This window comes from Carassius auratus, unplaced genomic scaffold (genome assembly GCF_003368295.1).
Source record: "Carassius auratus strain Wakin unplaced genomic scaffold, ASM336829v1 scaf_tig00037925, whole genome shotgun sequence".
Taxonomy (NCBI): Eukaryota; Metazoa; Chordata; class Actinopteri; order Cypriniformes; family Cyprinidae; genus Carassius; species Carassius auratus.
This window is the reverse complement of record NW_020526413.1, coordinates 88,226-109,548: the sequence shown is the minus strand read 5'-3', so window position 1 is coordinate 109,548 and position 21,323 is coordinate 88,226. Positions and strand designations below refer to the sequence as shown.

The 21,323-nt window shown below is 35.9% G+C and overlaps 1 long non-coding RNA gene across 1 annotated transcript; it reads left to right on the top strand.

The window, feature by feature from the left end:
* Positions 1–386: 386 nt before the first annotated feature.
* On the top strand, positions 387–20,163 carry LOC113083362 (uncharacterized). Its single transcript, XR_003283197.1, has 3 exons — positions 387–793; positions 2,499–2,577; positions 18,657–20,163. It is a non-coding gene; the product is annotated as an uncharacterized LOC113083362 (long non-coding RNA).
* Positions 20,164–21,323: the final 1,160 nt, after the last annotated feature.

Below are 21,323 nucleotides of genomic sequence, written 5' to 3'. Positions count from 1 at the left end.
TTTTGGTGTCCTAAGCTAAATCCCGATTTCTGATGATTGATGATTGAATAACATTTGAAAATTTAAATCCTTCCTATGGTAAAATTGAGTCGCTTAAATATTCTTAACATACAAATTGTTTGCTTAAATAATTTTAACTAAGCTGTTGGAGCACCCATTGGTGAGCCCTCCAGTTGGTGTTATTCATCAGTCACTGATCTGGAGAAATAGTGATGCAACACATGGACACTACAGCAAGCCTCATTATGTTTCTACAATGTATAAAACAAGCTAACACCTAGTTTTCACTGCAAAAACAGTAACAAACTCCAGTGTGTTGCACTAGCACTAACAATCAGCTCCGACACACTGGCACATATTCAGTTTCACATAGGGGTTCACTCGTTTTCTCGATGCATCGATTACAAACCCTGTCGATTCATATGCATCGATCTTGAAACATGATTTTTGAATCGTGAAGCGCCCGATCTTGAACAGCAATCGATTCAAAATGCTAAGAATCGAATGAATCGCGATTTCTATAGCGATTCAATGCTTTCAAAATGTATACACATTAAATTACTACACGCACGAATTAATGGATACCTTGAAGAGAGTTCGTGAATCGTGCCTCTTATCTGTCCTTCATGCGCTGATTGCGCTCCACTGTTTACCGCCTGATGATGAGACTGTCACAGGATTGCGCTCGCGCTCCGTTCGTCCCTGACGCAGCTGACGTGTGATCTATAAGACTCGTGGCCAGTGCCGGAGCCGTCGACAGCTGTACGATTTATTGCATGGACAGAGCAGAAATGTAAGAGTCTAAATCATAGGCACAGATCCATTGAATGATAAATGTTTTTAAACAATGATGATGAAATGCGGATGAACCGAATATACCAAGGAAACTTTTAAAATTAACCACAGTATTAACAACAACAACCTTGAAATAAGAGCGCGAGATTTATCTGATAATCAGATGCATGAAAGTAGCGTTTGTTTCATTAGCAAACAGACATCTGGTGCGTTTTCTCTCAGAATCATTAGCTGATGGGGAGGAAAAGTTAAATAGAGATGAAGACATTTTCACACTGAAAGAGAAGCGATCTCGCTCTCATAGACGTGCCAGGCTATATCTTCAGCTAAACTGAATAAAAGCAGAATGAACTGATGAAACGACGACAAAAAAAAAAAAAAAAAAAAAAAAAAAAAAAAAACAATTTATGAATGATGCAGTGCTAATTGACATTTATTACAGTACAGAAACTATAAAGTATATTTTCTACCTTATTCTGTCGAGAAAATGTAAATAATTGCTAATTGAAGGTAGCCTAGTATAAAAAACAATCATAAAATTGCCATTAGGAAAAAAATATCGATTACAAATGATTGATTATTGTCCAGCAGTGTAACATTATTTGATTTATTACAGATAATTAAAAGTAATTAAAAAGATAATTCCTTGTAAATAATAATAGATTATTATTATTATTATTATTATTATTATTATTATTATATAGGCTACATACATAAAATGATTGTATTTGACATTTCTGTCACTTATGAAATTATGGCTACGCCCCTGGTGTGACAAAATGTTAGCTTATATATAATACTCTTTTAAGCTCTTTTATAAACACTTGGCTTACATACATTTTTACGTATGCCATGTCGCATCTTTAAACTAGCCTTTAAAAATGGACAAAGTTTTTTTTTTTTTTTTTTCTAACCTATGGTTCTCGAACCATAAATGCTACTGTAATTTGCCCCCTGACTATAAGCATTTAAAGAATTTAGTAGAAGCATTTAAATAATCCCGTGAATGCACTTAAAGAATGCAGAATCAAATCGTTATAATCGAATCGAATTTAATTGTGAATCGAATCGAATCGAATCGTTCTAAATTTGCAAAAATCGTTCTTGAATCGAAAACCTATGAATCGTAATCGAATTGAATCGCTGCCTTGCCAAAGATTCACAGCCCTAGTTTCATACCATTCCAGTGCTAATAGTGATAAGCCACTGATGAAAACAGGTCTTCGCCCTTTGAAACCAAAATAAAAATGGTCTATCGCCAACAGCCAAAGTGGATTTTGGACTTCACAAAGCTGCCAAATCAGTGAACACAGAAACCTCTTGAACTTGTAACAGAGGCTTGTTACAGCTGTTAATCAGCCTTTGACAGAGCTTGATAACCAGCAGGACTGGCAATTACCTAGATTGCCTAATCAGAGAACAAACGCACAATTAGGCCATGTGATTTCAGTTACACTGCTTCACTAGGGCTGGGCGATATGGTCCAAAAAAATTATCCTTGATATTTTTAAATGCGCCACAGAATGCATTGATAAAATATTTTCAATTGTTATCTGATGTCCCCAGAGTGTGTATGTGAAGTTTTTTTTTTTTTTTTTTTTAATCTCAAAATACCCCACTGATAATTTTTTATAGCTTGATGAAATTGGCACTTTTAGGGTATGAGCCAAAACGCATTTTTTTTTTTTTTTTGTCTTTTGAAGGAAAATGAGCTGTTGCTCCCACATCCCTTTTCTGATGAGTGCTGAATTCACTGTTGCCAAGTCCATGGTTTTCCCACAGGTAATTAATAGGGAAGAGAACGTCACAAATGGGAGGGACTTTCACTGACTATGCTGTCATAGTAGTGAGAAACCTGGAACTGCTTGTGTGCAGAGACTGTTTATGAATTATTGGGATTATAAAACAATTAGTGGGCGGATTTTTACCATTATAGGCTGGTTATTTTCACACACTGTGGCCACACATCTGTGTTCAAACGCCTTATAAAAGGGATTTTTGGATTTTGTCACCTTTAACTTTTATCATTCAAAATGTTTTCATTATCAGTCCATAGAGATAATTGTCATGATACATTTAGAAATCTTTATTTCTTTCAAGTTTAAAATAGATATAAGCAGAAACCAGACCGTTATTCTTTATGGTCAGAACATGACAAACACTACACGTTTTTTTAATTCTTTAAACTTTTCCAGTAATTTTTAAATTTGACAGTAGCTTTAGTAGAAGTAGTAGATTGAGTTAGGATGCAGTTGTAAATTTATGTTCATTATCAAAAACAATAATATCTGTAAAAATTGTGACAAGCACATTTTTATACTATGAAATTGAATTAAACGGACTGTTTGAGTTTTATTAAAATTAACCACTGGTCTTCCATATATCATAAATTTAGATCATGATAACCATTAGTTAAAACAACATTTACAGCACCTCTATATCATGGTATGAATGTAACTACTTTTTCTGGGTAATTTTATGAAAAATGGTCAAAATACATTTAGTATAAATGCACAAACACTATAGCATAATCACAAAATACTGTAATTATATTCCATTACTATTTTAATATATTTAATACATTTATAATACAATGTCATGTGAGTTTGTTTGTCAGCACTGTTTCATCTGGCTTTAACTAGCTTAAATCAAAGAGTTGTTTGTGTTCAAGCACTTCACACTGGATCTCACAGAACTGTATAGTGGTCACATGACCGAGACTCATCAGCGAGTAAATGCATCTGCTCTAGTGAGCTCGCACTGCTCTGCTGTTTGAACTTTGAGCTGAGCTGATAAATGCTCCATTTGTTGTGCTTCAAATGAGTAGTGCTGTTTCGTTCTGCTTTTGCCACATAAGCATTATATCAAACTCTTGATATAAACTCTAGTTAACGTTTTATTGAGGAAAATTATATTGCCATAATTATCATTATCATTTTATCACCCAGCCCTATGCTAATGTATGTTTTATTAAAGTTCAGGAGGAACACATCCAGACAATTACACAGCAGGCCCAATCCCAATTCTTCCCCTTAGCCCTTCCCCTCCCTTAGCGCTTCCCCCTTTCTCGATTCTCTTTTGGTTGGAGGGGTAGGATAGCCCTTCATACTAAGATTTTTGGGGACCACACTTCAAATGAAGGGGTATGAATTATCTCAGAAACATGGCTGCTACAGCGAACAAAAAGACACATAATGTAAGCTTTTAAATAAATAAAGATTTTAACGAAAAGTAATAATTTGTTATATGTTATATTCAATTGTGAGTTCATTGTAATGGTCATGTTACTCAAATAAATGTTTGCAAAAAAACGCTAATATTTGCTAACGTCATATCATTACAGACTGAATGATAGTGCCACAGCATATGTCTGATCAGGGTGATGACTGGCGTAGACATTGATGGGGCCTAATCCCCCCCAATAATTAGATATCGCTAAACAATTTTCTCAAATATTGCCTATTCCAGAGAGAGAGAGAGGGAGAGAGAGAAATAAAAGTTGCGTGTATTCGCGTGCATTTATCTTTTTAGAGTGAGTTTACTTAAAAACAGCGATTGTATCCTCTCGTCGCTAGAAAAATATAATGTAGTGATTCAGTATTTAAACTGTATTTAATAAAAGTCATGGGGCAGCATTGACAAGTTTATTTTCTCCTGGATGTTTGAGCTGCACAATTTCAGATATATGTGTGTGTGTCTACAAGTAGAGTGAGTTTACTTAAAAACAGCGATTGTATCCTCTCGTCGCTAGAAAAATATAATGTAGTGATTCAGTATTTAAACTGTATTTAATAAAAGTCATGGGGCAGCATTGACAAGTTTATTTTCTCCTGGATGTTTGAGCTGCACAATTTCAGATATATGTGTGTGTGTCTACAAGCAGCTCATTAATACCGAACGATAATTAAAGGCTCTAATGCACACCAGCACATCAGTATATGTGTGTATTGCAAGAGCCTGACGACATACGATGACGTGTGACGGCATAGTAGTGGTGTCCCAATCCTTAGGGGAATATTTTCTTCCCTACCCCTTGACACTCTGGGGTAGTGGTATGAAATAGAATTAGGATTGGGCCTTAGCATCCCTCCACCACCCCATCTCCTCACTTCTAACTGTTCCTATCTCATCTGTGAAGGGCTAAATCCTGAGCTCCGAGCCCTCCCCTTAGACAGCACGCAAAATACGCATAACCTTTAATCAAAGTGTGAACTTGTGAAACCAAATGTGTCTTTATCTTTCATTCTGCTTTCTAGAACTCAGACGGTGACATCAAATGGCCCACTAACATTGCTGTTAGTCACTGCACAACCACTCTTTTCTTGCAGTCTAAGAGGGCTTCTTTTTCTTCATCCTTCACCCCCTTTTTTATTCCGGCTTTTCATTACTCCTGCACTCTCTCATAACAGTGGCCTTTTTGCAGCAGTACAGTGGAAGAACACAATGGCAGGCAGGTTTTTGCTGAGTCAGTTGACTTGGATGTTTATGTGCTGTCTATCCATGCGAGTTTATGTGTGTGAAGTCAGGCAGGCCTGGGCAACACACAGTGAGTCACTATAGATGGGGAAACTATTACTGTGCTATTTTTAGCCACCGCATAGATGCTTTATCACCCCCCCCCCCCACACTCCTTCTATTCATTTGGCCAAATATTGGTGCAAGCTTGCAGTGTTTTGCAAGCACTGCAGTGTGGCTGCTGGGATGTTAATCAATCGCAAAAGGCAGTGCTGCGTGGAGTGAGATTCAATCTGGAACATGTCAAATGGGGTGTCAAGCAGACCAGGTAGACTTGTCACAGGCACATCTGAGCAATCTTGTTTCTGAACAACAAGCAACGAATACTGAGGAAATGAACACGAATTTCTCCATCCATCTCAATACTCAGCAGCCCTATATGTTAGGGGTGTGCAGCGAAATCATTATCTGTTAATGTATCAGTTGCAATGACACATTTATTTTCACTATATTCAGACAGAAATAAGTGAGTGGGACTTGAACTAACATGGCAGAAATGAAGAAAAGGCTTATTTTTAGATGCATTTATTCCATTTAGAATTTCTATATTGCAAACATGCTTGTTAAAATTCATAAAGGTTTTTTCTATAACAAACTTATCAAAATAAATGTGAATGTAAAAAAAGCTAAATAACAGTAAATGTAGTGTAAATAGTAAAGACATAGTAATGAAATGTAAAATTATATGTATATATATATATATATATATATATATATATATATATATATATATATATATATAAACAACCTTTATATAAAATGCAAATGGTAAACATGTAAAAAAGAATTAAAATTACGGAGCCCGCACATGAGATGCAAGAAAAAATAAATAGTGCACACGATTTACTAATTCTTTCCCTCACTATACTAAAATGTGCACACGATTACTATTGCGTTCCCTCGATTTACTATTGCATTCCCTCGATTTCAAATGGTAAATCAAGGGAACGCAATAGTAATTGAGGGAATGCAATAATAATTGTGTGCACGTTTTAGTACAGTGAGGGAGCGAATTAGTAAATCGTGCACACAATTTAGCCTAGAATCTTTTCTTACATGTCATGTGTGGGGCTCCGTAGTAAAATACCCTGTAAATTAAAACAAAATGCTAAGTAACTGTACATATAAATGTAAACTAAAAATGTTCCTTGCATAAATACAATTTATTTAAATTAAACTTGTATGTAAAATGTAAGATGTAAAAATAAAAAAATAAAATAAATACACAAAATTCATAAGTTTGTATTTTAGCCACATTGGCTTCACAGACTCAAACTATGGCACTTACATTTTAGATTGATTGATTAAACTTGTATCTCTGAGATTGCTAAGATAATCACTAAACCTTTTTGATATGTACAGTATCATTCAGAAGAACTCCTTTTCCGTGCCTTTCTGAAAGTATTCATTTTTGAGCACATTCCATGCGTCACCACAGGAACATCATATCTGGACCTTGAATGACCAGTAAAAAGCCACATTACAGGGTGCTTCCTAGATGGCTTGTTACTTCTAGTCTACATTAGCAGCAAATGACTCGTGAAGAAATGGCCTTTTAGACATTAATAGTGAGGCCATCACTAGATAAACAAGATCCTCTGTCGCTACACGAGGCAAAAGCTGAAAAGCTAAACCCATATGCTAAATGAGCCGACAAGGAATGTATTACAAGAAAACCAAGGCAGTGTAAGTCAAAGATTCAAACGGGGAGAAATATTTGATACATGTGGATGTTCCTGCATCCAACACACGAAGAATGATCATAGTAGGTCTGTGTTGGCGAAGATTTTATAAAAAAATGAATGCAAAGCCTTGCATGCACATGGCCTAGGTCTGCTAGCGCTACATAAAAAAAAAAAAATAAATGATACAGTATGATGAATATAAATTAAAATCCATCCAATCACGGAGGGGTTACAAAATACCTCTGAGATATGACAATCAAAAGCTTACTTGAAAGAGATTCCATGCAATATCCATTACTAGGAATCCTCCACGTTCAATAAGTGCTGATGTTTCTTGGAAGACACCTTCACCTCAGGAAAGAAAAGGATACGATATCTACAAAGTGCTCTTGTTGCTTTTAACTGAGACTGGTAAAACTGAATTAGCTCAGTCAAGGTCACAAAACTGTAATGTACACCCAGCATTTGATTAAACAGGGCACACCAACATATATATATTCAAATTCAGGAGTTATTGGTTTCCTCACAGCCAAGAACAGAAATAATGCCATAGCAACCAGGTTCAAAAATTAATACTTGCAAAATGGCAAATGCAGGCATAAAATGGCTCTAAGTCAAGTCAAGTCTGCTTTATTGCAAATTACAAGTTACTTTGTATAATCTATCCTGGCTCTATACTTTCAATGGAGCTTCTTTTTTTGTGGTGTGGTGATGCACTGTGCAATAGAAAACGTTAGATTTATTAGATTTATCTATATATGTGTACTACATACATGTTAAACAAATTAGAATCTTTAAAACCTACTCTTGGTCTTCTTATATATTTTATTAGCAGTTTTAATACTTTGTATAATTTTATACTGTATATTATAATACATTTAATCAATATATTTATTAAAAATATATGTAAAAAATATTTGTATATTACATGGTTTATATTTTAAATAAACCATCTATATATAGGATTGGATATACAGTATAAGTTTGTCCAACTGTATCCACATATATACAGGATACTCAATATATAGCTTATCTCTACTGCTTAATTACTGCTTAATTGTCAAAAAAAAAAAAAAAAAAAAATCAAACTGCATTATCACCCAGGTCTTGTCTGCTAAATGTGACTATAAGGCATGACATATTAAGATTACATTAACATCAAGATTTTCTGTGAACTTACTTTGAAACAATGTGTACTGTTAAAAGCTCTTTAAAAATAAATATTGAATTTCATGACCAGTACGACATATTTGTAGCTGGTACATTTCCACTATTCATATATCATAATCAGGTGTGGCAAAATGTTACTGCAGTACTTAATCCAGGATTGCATCTCATTTCACAAGACCCACAAAGGTTCAGCATGACATATCCAGGACACCATTAAGATGATGACTATCTGCCTCTGTGCCTTTGGACCTACCGCCCTTCTGAACAGCTCATCTTCAGCTTCCGCTCGTCTGTTGGCATAATATGCACACAACACCCCTATTGTTTCATACTCCACATGAATACATTACTCATTTTGTATTTTACTTTAAATTAAAAAATAAAACCTTTTCCAAAACATGTTTTCACCCTCCATCCACATACTAATAAACAGACAGGAAGGCAAGTTGAATTCCACAGTCAGAAACTTCTGAAATAAACCATCTGCAACATGTAATTGGGGAACAGCGCACAGTCCAAACGATGCAGCAGTGACATCATCCACAGTGTTAAATACTGAGCTCACCACAATAAGAGCCATAATTCCAGCTGAGCAGGCATCTGTTCACTGGCTTCGCTCTAAAAGACAACACAATAATGTGCAAGTCTGTTTGTTTAGGAAGATTGACCGTGAGGATCAAATCATGTTGAACTGTGCAGATCATAAAGCTTGATCCATGGCCTTTAACTCTTTCATTCACAGCCAGAGTTTTGTGAGTGGTTGGAGTGGGGAGCAGAGTTGCACTATTTTGCCTGAAGCAAGAAGTATTTCTTTTTGAAAGCTGAGCATCAGTGTTTTCTCTTTCAAAGAACAATTTGATACCACTCATTTTTAAGTGTTGCAATTGCACGTCAGCATGAATACATCACGCTTTAAACACATTGTTAACAGCATTCACACATTCTGAAGAAAAATATGAAGAAGAAAAAAACTACACACAAAAAAAGAGTGTTAATTAATGATGAAAAGAGTAAACACATTTTTGCAGAATGTAAAAAGACAAATGTTGAAAGTGTTTATTTCAAATTTGGAAATAAAAAGCTGAAAAATATGTCATTATCTCTTTAAATTATTTATTTTTTGACACAGGAGGCAAAATTGCTGCCGCTCTGCTAAGTTGATACTCTCAAATAAATAAATAAATAATCAATTGATCTCCATATATGAAAATTAAAAGGAAGGCTTACTTCTGGACGACTGCGGCTGCTTCTCACCACAACTTGATGGATATATCTTTCCAAAGCGCAGCATTCCAGCCTTATGAATATTCTTAGCGAATTCTGTATGGCTGAGTCTGAACCAGCAAAATATGATTTTTCAAACCCATGCTGATGAAAACAATGATCGCACTGACTCACAGTTGCAAAGTTCGTGCATAAGACATACATTATTTCCAAGTACATAGCGAAACATGTCTTGGCGAGACTCACACAGACATAATCTGTTATGTCTTACATTAAAGTTTTGTTAATGGTTGGGGGGAAATCTGATCTGTAACATCTGTAACTATTTGAACAATCTAAGCACATGGTCTAAAGCGTACAGCACAGGTGCACTCAGGGCATGTCAGAAATCCACTTTTGCTGGAAAAGGGTCGGCGCACCCAGACGCATAGTCTAAATGGGTTGTCCCTATTCTCTTAATGAGTAGTGGGTGTTTTTTGTGTGTAACTTACAATAAACCAATCAGAGTGTCATCTCCCATTCCCTTTAAGAGGCAGTTGCACTAGTGCCATGGCAGATTTGCTATTTATGGTGGAATTGGCAAGCGCAAAGACAGAATGCATCTCCAGAGATGAAACAGAACTGCTCATGTGCAAGCAAATAGGTAGCCTAATTCTGACACATGGAATGGCTATCCATTATGACATGTTTGCATTTTTATATTCATGTAGCCTACGTAATAATAATCTTTTACATTTGAATCTTTTATTGTTTCATATTTAAAATTATTGTGTGCATCTGCACATCCCTCTGTAGGTTTGATTTGGTCTATGGTGCTGTCTATTTTCAGTTCCTCAATATTGCAACGCACCAACAATGCACCTAAACGCACCTCTTTTTTAGACCAGCATGCCTATGAGTGCACAAATGGGCGCAAATGCATTTGCTATTTAAACAACGTGGTGCAGGACACGAAAATAAGAAATATCTGTCTCAAACATTAAAAGAAAACACAAAATCATTAGCTGCTCTTGATTAAAATACAATTTATTTGCATCTTTTTTCTTTCTTTTTTTTATAACAAAGATAAAATAAAAAATGAATAACATAGTAATTGTTATTAAGAAAAGAACTGTAGGAAAATATGCAATGTTGTTTGATGATTTTGCTTAGGAATCTTCATAAAACTTTTATTAGATTTTTTTTCTCAAAATCTACTCCGCTCACTCTATCACATTAACAGATCACAAAAATATTCATTTACTGAGTGAATATGGAGGTATCAATATTTTAAAAGTGCTAAAAGACACCAACGTTGGAGAGTTGGTAGAATGAATGAATGAATGAATGAATAAATAAATAAATAAGTACAGATCAAAAACATTCAAAGCTCACGGTTTTCAAAGGTACTATATTTGATTTTGTAGCATCCTTTTGCATCACATTTGTTGAAAGGTCTTTAAACTGCTCATAAGAAAGTAGAATATTGTAGTCAGAACTGACCATTCAAGATGTCAGACACAACCAAGACATAGATCTTCCATTTAAAAATAAAGAAAATCAATGGTTTCCTTTAAGCTAGCTATATGACCAGCCTGTGGCATGCTGTCTATATATATATATACCGTAATGGAAAACTTACATTAAAGGCCAGTGCCACAGGAAACAGATCCACTGGAACAAACTGGCATTGGAGTTTTGCCCTCTAAGGCAAACACTGGGAAAGGAAACTCTTGCAATCTTCCTGTCGCTCAAAGGGAAGCAAGCTAATATGAAATGACTTTGCTACAACTGATGTACACTCTGGAAATGAACTAGTTATGTTCAGCTGGGCGGAAACCCTGATGATTCCATTAACTGAGAGGGATTGAACTGTAAAATAAACCAATATTGACCCCCTGCAGAATATATATGAACTTGGCAGTTGCGATAATGCATGCTGCTTGTATTCCACCATCTTTGGATGACTGCTTGGACAAAAGGAACGACTCTCCTTGAAAGTGCACAACAGAGTTGTGTACACTCAGCAACTTGTGTGTATCTGTCTAATACGTATAACACATTCTAAAGTGTTGTGTAGGCTATATAGATTTTCATTTGCCATTACTTATGACATTACAAGAAACTATCCCAGAGGTCAAGCGGCAACTGAAAGCCACAAGTGTTACTGGAAAGTTAAAATATAATCAGAGAGCACAATTATGGCGTAAATATATACATCCAAATGTCCGGTCAAAAGTCATTCCTTTTCCTCTGTCTCACATGAAGACTAAGAAAAATTATTCTAGAATTTCAATGTAAAGCAGATTTGTTGCAGGTGTGTTTGTGTAAGGAGTATCACGTGACACAATGCCCTCTTTCTTGCATTGAGAAAGACTAATATTGCAGTTGTGGTAGACCGTAGATCTCTTAATAAATGGAATGCTAATTATGTTGCAAAATCTTTTATATTTAAAACTCAAGCAATTGGGGTAAATTTTGAATGCATGAGGCACAATCTTTTGTCAAACCAGTTAAGTGCAAACCCCTCACACTGACAATTATAAAGATTTAATTGTTCATGTCAGTCACCAGTCATGTCAATTACCTATACAACGCTGAAACAAATACTAACCCCTAACACTATCATACCCTAACCTTGACCTTAGTTTGTGTGTGCACAGTATACATACACATTTGTCATTCTTGTGTGCATATTCGAAGATATTTAAGTGATAAAGTTTGTATGCAAAGATTAACCAGAACTGCTTACCCTGGAACAACATAAAGCTTAAGCTAATTTCAGCCGAAACCTTAAAAAAGGAAGCAGGAAGTGAGTGAAACAATAGATCTAAACTGATAAATTGAAATAGTAGCCTAAGGGTAAACCTTGAATTAATACCACCTCACTTAACTGGTAATGAGCATTCATTGTTTTCACTGCGTTCAGAGTACAGCTGGGAGTACAAACATGTTATTAAGGCTAAATAATTCAATTCGAATGCTAATCGCTTTAACGTGACAATTCAGAATGGTTAACAACCCAAATATGTTCATTAAGTGCTAAATGCCTGAAGACTGCATTACAATCGAACCAAAGAAAAGGCCACCAAAACACTGGTATCCTTTATACCAATTTTTATATTTATACCTCTTAATTTCAACCCTCTCCTCATCCCTCCAAAAAAAGAAAAAAAAGAAAAGAAACAATATGTCTGAAAGACTTCAAACGCTTTAAAATCTAGTCACCTTTCACAATCAGCACTTGAGATTCAATTAAAATTGAAGCGACGAGGAGGCTGGAGGTGGTGGCGGTGGCGATGTGGAGGCAGGAACCTGAATCCTTCGCTGGGTAATTACACAAGGTTGTGTCAGGAGAGGGGAAACGTCAGAGAAGCAGGGACAGGTGCAGAGAGAGCAAGCATGGCGTACTGACAGTAATTGCTCCTCTTAAGGGAAAAAACATAGGAGAACATGTGTAGCCATGAGAGAAACACGAGCAGTCCAGATGTAGAAAAGACAGATGAGGCTAATAGATGGATAATACATACATCTGGAACCAGACCAATTCATCTCAAGCATGTTTCATGGTGATTGTGTATTATGTGAAATGAGCTTTCTGTGTGGGAGATGGCAGGATCTCATTCAGAAACCTTCTTCACCAGGTGCTTAAAAAACATTTTTGTAAGCGAAGCGTTGCGTAGGTGTGTGCTTCATTTATTGGATAGAATTGTATCTTCATACTAGAAATAAGCTTGTCAACAGTCACTTATCCAGTCTTCAGTGTTCCATTAATCTTCAGAAATCATTCTAATATGTTGGTTTTGTGCTTAAGAAACATTTCTTATTATTATCAATCTTAAAAACAGTTGTGCTGCTTAATATGTAAAAAAAAAAAAAAACTAATCCTGAATTTATTTCTTCTGTTGAACAAATTATTTTCCATACCAGGAAAGTAAATGGGGGCCAGTGAATGTTTGGCTATCAACATTATTCAATATGTATTATTTTGTGTTTAACAGAAAAAGGAAAATCAATATTTTTCATTTTTGGATGAACTATTCCTTTAACATCTTAACATGATTTCTGGTAGCTTTAATTTTCTTGGTAAACCACTGAATGAATGTCACACAATTCTGCTGCAAGGAACACGGAGCCGAGGATAATCAAAACCAACACAGGAGTAAATCCAATAGTGAGAACAGGAGGAAGACACATGTATGGAACTGGTAGACCCAACAAAAACTGAACTGAAAGGACAGGGGCTTTTAAAGGCAGGATAATGGGGACAACACAGGTGTATGAAATGACTAAATTAAAAGGGACATAGAACACATGGAGAAGGAACTAGATACACCTGGAGTCAAATTAACAAACTACGGGAGACAGGAACGGGGTCACAAGGGCAAAAACACACAGACAGGTCCATAATCTTGACAATGGATGAATGAATGAATGAATGAATGAATGAATGAATGAATGATGTTTTTCAATTTTAATAAACCAGGACCTTGCGAGGAAGACATTTATGAAAAAGATTATTAATATTAAAATTTATTTTCAAATACTAAGAAAATGTTTTTTACATTAAACTCTCAATGAATTTAATGATCTGTCTGATTTCTTAAAGTTACATTTATCGATTTAGAAGTTGCTTTTCTCCAAAGTGACTTGCAAGTGAGGAATGCTAAGGATGAGGATCCAATTTTGTGTGGCATTCACCAAATAACATTTGGATGGAACACAGGTTTGCAGTGAGTGTAGGTAGATGGGTATAAATCTGGCGTTTTTTCTATGTGAATAAATCAGTGACCAGAGGTGGGTAGTAACGAGTTACATTTACTTCGTTACATTTACTTGAGTAATTTTTCGGGGTAACTAATACTTTTCGGAGTATATTTAAAGATGGGTACTTTATACTCTTACTTGAGTAAATTTTTTGGGAAAAATCTGTACTTTTACTTCGTTACTGTGGCCGACGCCCCTCTCGTTACTTTATCTTAAAGCAATAAATGTTATAAATGCTTCAGTTTATTCCAAACACGCCGTCTACTTTTCTCTTGGCAATGAGCGATGCCCATTCGCGAATGATTCATTCTTTTGAGTCAATTCTGTTCAAAGGCTTGATCAAACCAATTGGCAAACGAGTGAATTGGTTCATGAATCAGTTTGAATGAGTCGTTCAGTTCCCTGCTTCACGAGCTGAGCGTCTGAAGCAGTTCACTCAGAGTTGTAATGTTTAAGAATATCAGCAGCGCTGAAAACGGGGCTATGGAACTGCACTGAATTGAAAGCAAATCTACAAAGGCTATTATTTGCTTGCGATGGAGATCCTTATTAGATGAACACCACGTGTGCTGTCTACTGTTTAACAGGTAATAACTTGGGCTACATTCGATTACAGTACACGATACCACTGTGACATTAGTTTGTTGTACGTGTGTGGCTTATAACAGAGGGGAGTCAAGTTGAATGCAGCTTCCAAAAGACAAAAAAATAGCCGATTAAGATTTTATTAATTTTAATCAAATCACACCGGTGCGAGTACGTTCAACAAGTCATATCAGCTGCTAAATTCAGATCTGTGATCGCTTGCTGGCGCTGAGCCAGAGACAGAGTCATCGCTAAAATGCCGGTGCTTCCTTCACTCGCTCACTGAATGGAGACCTCTTTCTGGCGAATTATCTCGTCAGAAACAACAAAGTGCAGATGTGTGTACGAATCTATAATTAAGATATTGATTTCATAGTGTTAACAGTTTCAGTGATTTTAATGGGAATTTCTGAGAGTGATTGAAATGTAGACATTCAGTGAAAATGATCTTTAATCATGTAGATGTTATTTGCTCTCTTTCTGAACAATGAAAGATTAGTAGCAATATTTATATCACATTAACTTTCAATGTTAAATTCACATTAAATATAAAGTCAGTCGTATTAAAAATATGTTATGGCATGACACCTATATTTGTTACTTAAGTAAACAGACAGGGTTTTATAATAAATTACATAAATTGGAGTAAAGGCTGATGAAATATATACATTTATACACACACACATACATTACATACATTTTATCTATTTATCTAAATAAAAATAGGCTCCGTATATATGACCCAAAGTAACTAGTAACTAACTACTTGAGTAGATTTTTTATCCGATACTCTTTTACTCTTACTCAAGTAACTATTCAAGACTAGCACTTTTACTTTTACTTGAGTAAATATTTCTAGAATTACTTTTACTTTTACTTGAGTAAAGTTTTTGGGTACTCTACCCACCTCTGTCAGTGACTTTAACTTGATGCTGGCAGCTACTGCCAGTCAGTGAAGAAAAATAAAGAAACTAAACAAAACACCCATCTTGCTAAAAAAAGTAGTTATAAAGCAGTGCAGTTGAACCCAAATACATTTTTCTGTGTGAACCGACCACAAGTCCTTCAAATGTCCTTGCCATGTGTGTATTCTGCAGATGAAGGACTGTCATCTGCCGTTCTAATTACCTGATACTAATTAACTGATGAGTTGTTTCAGCCCCTTACGAAGTCATGTAGTTGTGTCTCATGTATAATCGTTCTATAAAATCTCCCACACAAGCTCCACAAAATAATTATACAGTAAATGCATGTAGTGCATTAGTATTTGTCTCATTAGTCTCAGTACTTATGTAAATATGCTGTGAATATCATATTATGAAATGTTACTGAAATGTACTGATGAGAATTTCAGAAATTTTAAATGGAAAAGTCTGTAAAAACAACTTTTAAAACAAGGCAAAGTGTAAAAGTCTTTTATATCCTTTTAAGTTTATAGATTCTATAGGTCTAATGTACTTCAATTACTATATAATAGGACAGATAGACAGACAGAGATACTATGGATAGATGGACGGATAGATAGAGGGACTGACAGACATTACAGACAGACTGTTAAACTGTCAGACAGATAGACAGAGGAATAGAAAGCTCAACAGACTGACAGACAGGAAGTACTGTTGGTGTTATCAAGTGATATGGTGCACATGACCTTTGCCCTTTTCTATGTAGCTAATGAGTTCATATGTGTGATGAGGACGTGGGTACGGGAAGAGCAAGATAACCTTTGGAGGGGAAAGCGGGAATATTATAATGAGTGAAATATGATGTGCTCTGTTGCCAGTAGCTCTGGGTGAGACAGACAGCAATATAAACAAGTGAATGATGAAGAGATGACAAGAGAAAGTGCGACTGCTGAGGGGGAAAACATCACAACAGACAGAGGAATGGGGAGTCTTGGGGAGTCTTCTAAAGACCTGCCAGAAAACTTGCCACTTCTCTTGCCATTTTATCTGTGTCAAATAACTGCAAGGGTATAAAAGGTAACCTGGGCAAAAGCCATGTGTCAATACACAGACAAGAATCCTTCTGTAATTGTAATCTACAGTACAGGGCCATTCAGTTACTAGAGGATGACCTCTGTAAATTTAGAAAGTTTGAACAATTGAATTAGGGCTTTTAAGAGCCAGACTATTTTTTAAAGCTGTGAGGGGTGCAGTCATGGCCTAATGGTTTGGACTTGTAATCTGAAGGTTGTGGGTTTGTATCTCAGGTCCTGCAGGGATTGCAGGTGATGGGGATTGCAGTGCTCTCTTCCACCCTCAATACCATGACTGAGGTGAGACCCTTGAGCTTGTGTTTGTGTTCACTACTGTATGTGTGCACTTAGATGGGTTAAAAGCAGAGCACAAATTCAGAGTATGGGTCACGATACATGGCAACACATCCTCAAACGAGCTTATTTCCCCCCTCTACACTGACAATGATGCTTCTTAGTACAAACAGAAGATAGTCTCTCCCGTCAAGAGTGAAGTAACAGCAAACACTTAGCAGTCCTCTCCTCACTTAAGGACAGGTCTTATATGAGCAAATCAATACGTCAGTGTCAGACCGGTGAAGCACTAAGGTTTGGTTTTGCTTGTCTGTCCAAATGGTGTTTAGTATTGACCTTGCATACGATGGTCAATGGTCTAAGAGACTAATTTTGTTTACCGCTGTCTTTCAGTTTAACATCTGCGCAAAGTTGCAAACACACACAGTCAGGCTTTCCATAGCTCTCAGCCTGAAACATTAAGCATTTACAAAATATTTTCAACTAAGCTGGTGGCTTCTCCCGATTTTCGTGCATTTAGAGGAAACTTTAAGATAAATTAAATTACCAGTTTAACTCAGACCCTTGAAATAAACCCAAAAGTATAATTTATGATTTCTGGAAACACTCATTGCAAGATTAAAGAAGTGATTTTTGCGCACACTCATGCACACACTGATAATTTATCCTAGCAAAGAGAGGGTTAAACCTTAGCTCTGAATGAGAGATCTGACACCCCAAGCTGTATCGTGGATCTTCACTTAACGCAGATGTTGCATCAAAAAGGATGCTGAAGGTTAGATTGCTCTTTTATGTTGTTTGATTTGAACATTTGGGCAAGTCAGTGTTCTGGCTTTTAGTGTTGAAGAGAATGAGCTACTCAGTTCTGGTTTCTCTAGTCTTTGAAGGAATAATTCACCCAAAATTTCTTCAATAACTTCATTCATTTTGTTTCAAACCTCCAAAAAGGTTTTTTTTTTCTCTAGACAACAAAGAGACCTGCTCTTTTTCATATAATATACTGAATAATCCACCAGTAACTGTCGATCTCCAGAAATTACAAAAAGCACCCTAAAAACAGTCATTTAAATAAGTATGCAAAGTATATAGATTTACTTTTTAAAAATTAACTTTCTTCAGGGTGCAATATTTTAGAGTTCATCTCATGCTACCTCAGTTTTTTTTTTTTTTTGGTGATATATGTGATATTTATATCTACCATAAAGTATCAAATAATAGCAATAACTGTTCATGTACTATCCGTTAATGAAAAAAGTGCTCATGCAGTCTACTGTTACTATGGTTACTTCTTAAGACACCCAAACACAACATCAGTTTCTGAGTGTCTATTTTCTGCAATCTGAAAATACATTCTCTAACTAACTTGTAATTGAAACTTCTGTGGTTAATGAAAAGTTAGAAAGAGTTAAAGCCCTGCCATCATATATGTAAAAAGATTATATTGGTGCAACTAGTAACAAAACATATTGGATTCAACTACTGTTGGCATTAATAAAAAATGGATCTTCTACGGTATATTGATACCTTTATTTTGAATAATCTGAGGAACCTTCTCTCCACTACAAAGAACCACAGATCCCAATGAAGGACCTTTATTTTTAGGACACCATAATCTATATTCATGGAGAGTAAATGATGACAGAAACTTCAATATATCCGTACAGGCCTATATTTGTTCTGTACTTTTTGCACCTGTGTCACCTGCCCCAGAGACAAGGGCACAAGGAGAGAGTGGACCTACTCTGGTTGCAACATGGTAACTAGGTGACAGATGGACCCAGGTGACCTTGCCAGGCTGGGTTCCGGTTCAGGACGGCACATATCCATTTTGAACACATGCACCGGCAGGTATGTACTGGAATTCTATGATAGTTTTGTTATGAGTTCAGGTTCAGTTCCCTTTATTGAATGTCGATGGAAAATAAAGCCCCCCAGAAAGTACAATAATAAATTATATATAATATTGAATCTCTCTGCATGAGCATGTGTGACGACCAACAAGTTACAGCAGACAGCAGAATCCTTATTGATCTGGTCTGTGGCAGCGAAATAGCCCCTGTCAGCACTAAATCCCTCTCCCTGTCACTCTTACCTTGGACAAGCAGTCCCTCCAGTTACTCCCTCAGGAATATTCATGAGTGTGCGAGAGACTACCTGAATGCCAACACGTTTGACATCAGCTTTTATCATCGGGTAGAACCAAACTTTCACTTGGAGACAAAGGAAACCGATGGGTTTTAGTGGCTCCTTAAACATATTTAGACATAGGCCACAATTAATACTGTAAACTTAATTGCATTTAGACATTAAATGCAAATGAATAAACAACAATTACATGCTTTGCTTGAAAATCAGTTTGTGCCATCTTTATTTTAAAACAAATAGCATTTGGTTTGATATTTGTTTGTCTAGCGTAATGACATTCATGTGGCTTAAGTGTCCAAATACATTTAGCTTCTACTGTACATTTTAAGCTCATTAGCGACTGTGGAATTTATGCCCATGGCAAGTCTAAAATTATTTTCAGTAGAAATAATCCTACTCATCTCTTGGTGGACTGAGAATAACCGCCATCATCTAAATATTACATTCATGTAAAATACTTTATCTCCTGCCTTTCAGTGCTCATCATAGTTCCAAATGTAAAACAAGGCATTGATGAAAGTCGAAGTCTCCAGGCGCTCTCTTTCCCTCTCAAACCCTTTCCATCTCATTAAGTGGTGTAAAAGCTTAAGCAGCGGTAGAAGTACAGACTTGCAGATCTCAGGGGATGAGTGCATGGGGCGTGAGTCTCTTCTGTTGGGTACGAACAATCATGCAGGAAGTAAAAGCAGCAAAGGATATAGGGAGCAGATGTTCATTGTATACAGAATTATGTGATTTCATTACAATTAATTAATATGAAATATGATCAAATGAAACTTTTTACTTTTTAATAGTTCATGTACAAATACGCCAGTGATATATTCCAGATCACTGTCCCTCAGCAGTGTACTGTACATTTTTCATGACTTAACTAACAATAAATGAGATCCTGTAAAGTAGCTTTTTTTCCTTTGAAAACATCATAATGTTGTCCAAAATATTCAAATAGCAAATGCTGATATTAAACTGAATGACCCATTCAGGATGTTATGCAAAATCCAATACACCGTGGTTGATTATCTTTGGTTCTTACCCCGTCCTCTTTATATATTATTGTGCTTGATGACAACATTTTATAAATAAAATCATAAAATCATCCTTCATAAATATGTTGAACATTCTGTGAAAAAAAAAAAACAACCTTTTTTATTATTATTTAATATTGACTGAGTAGGGTTCAAGTTAATCTTGTACCACCAGTGGTGCAGAAAAGACTTCTCAGAAGACTGTTTCTATTAGGAAATCTCAAGCTTATTCAAGCTGATGTTTTTGTGAAGAAGTAAATTGGTGAGTTGGAACCTGTCAAAAGAAGTGAGGAGGTGTTGAGTTCGCTACCAGGGTCTAACAGATAACAAGTCTTGCAGGTTTGTGACAGGTGTTGCATGATACAGACTGTGAGCTGTCATTAGAAATGAGTGCACTGTCATGGGCAGAAATGATGGTGAAAATTAACAAAGCTTAACAAGTATAATAATAATGTACTAGATATTATGTATAATTTTCTGTTTCAGTGTAATTAGACAAAAGACATGACATGCTCAGAAGTTACAACATAATTAAACATTATGAAAAATATGCATTCCACTATTTCATATGGATTGACACTCAGAAAATATCTTCTTTACCTGACAGAATCTACTGAATTAAGTTTCCTGAAATATCACACCTGTCTCCGTGGAAACATGAGGCTCTGTGAACTGCGAAAAAAGATTAAAAACTACTATTTTGTCCTCAGTAGGTTTGTCAAATAATACAATAAAAACCTTGAGGTTCTATCAGGTCGATTTATTTTGTTGCTGTACTACCGGCTATTTTTAATAAACACCATATTTGTGTTGCATAAGTTACATAAATACAGTCTCTAGACATTTGGGACCTTGTCCTTGACTAAATTCTTTCTTCCCAACCCAACCATCTTACGCACAACTGCTTCCATTCACCATGCTGATATTGGATTATTTTGTATTCTGTGCATTTGACAACATTAAGATCCTATCTGACAGCTGCTCCCATTAGAATGCTTCATTATTCAATACCCAAAGCAAACAATTCACTGTGCTGAAGCCAAACAAACTCGGGATTCTAGAAATCATGTCTCCATGCAAACATGTCGAGCACTGATAGATATCCACCAGATGGACACAGTCATCCTTCCCATTTTCTGCTTCAAAAGAAATTGTCTAGTT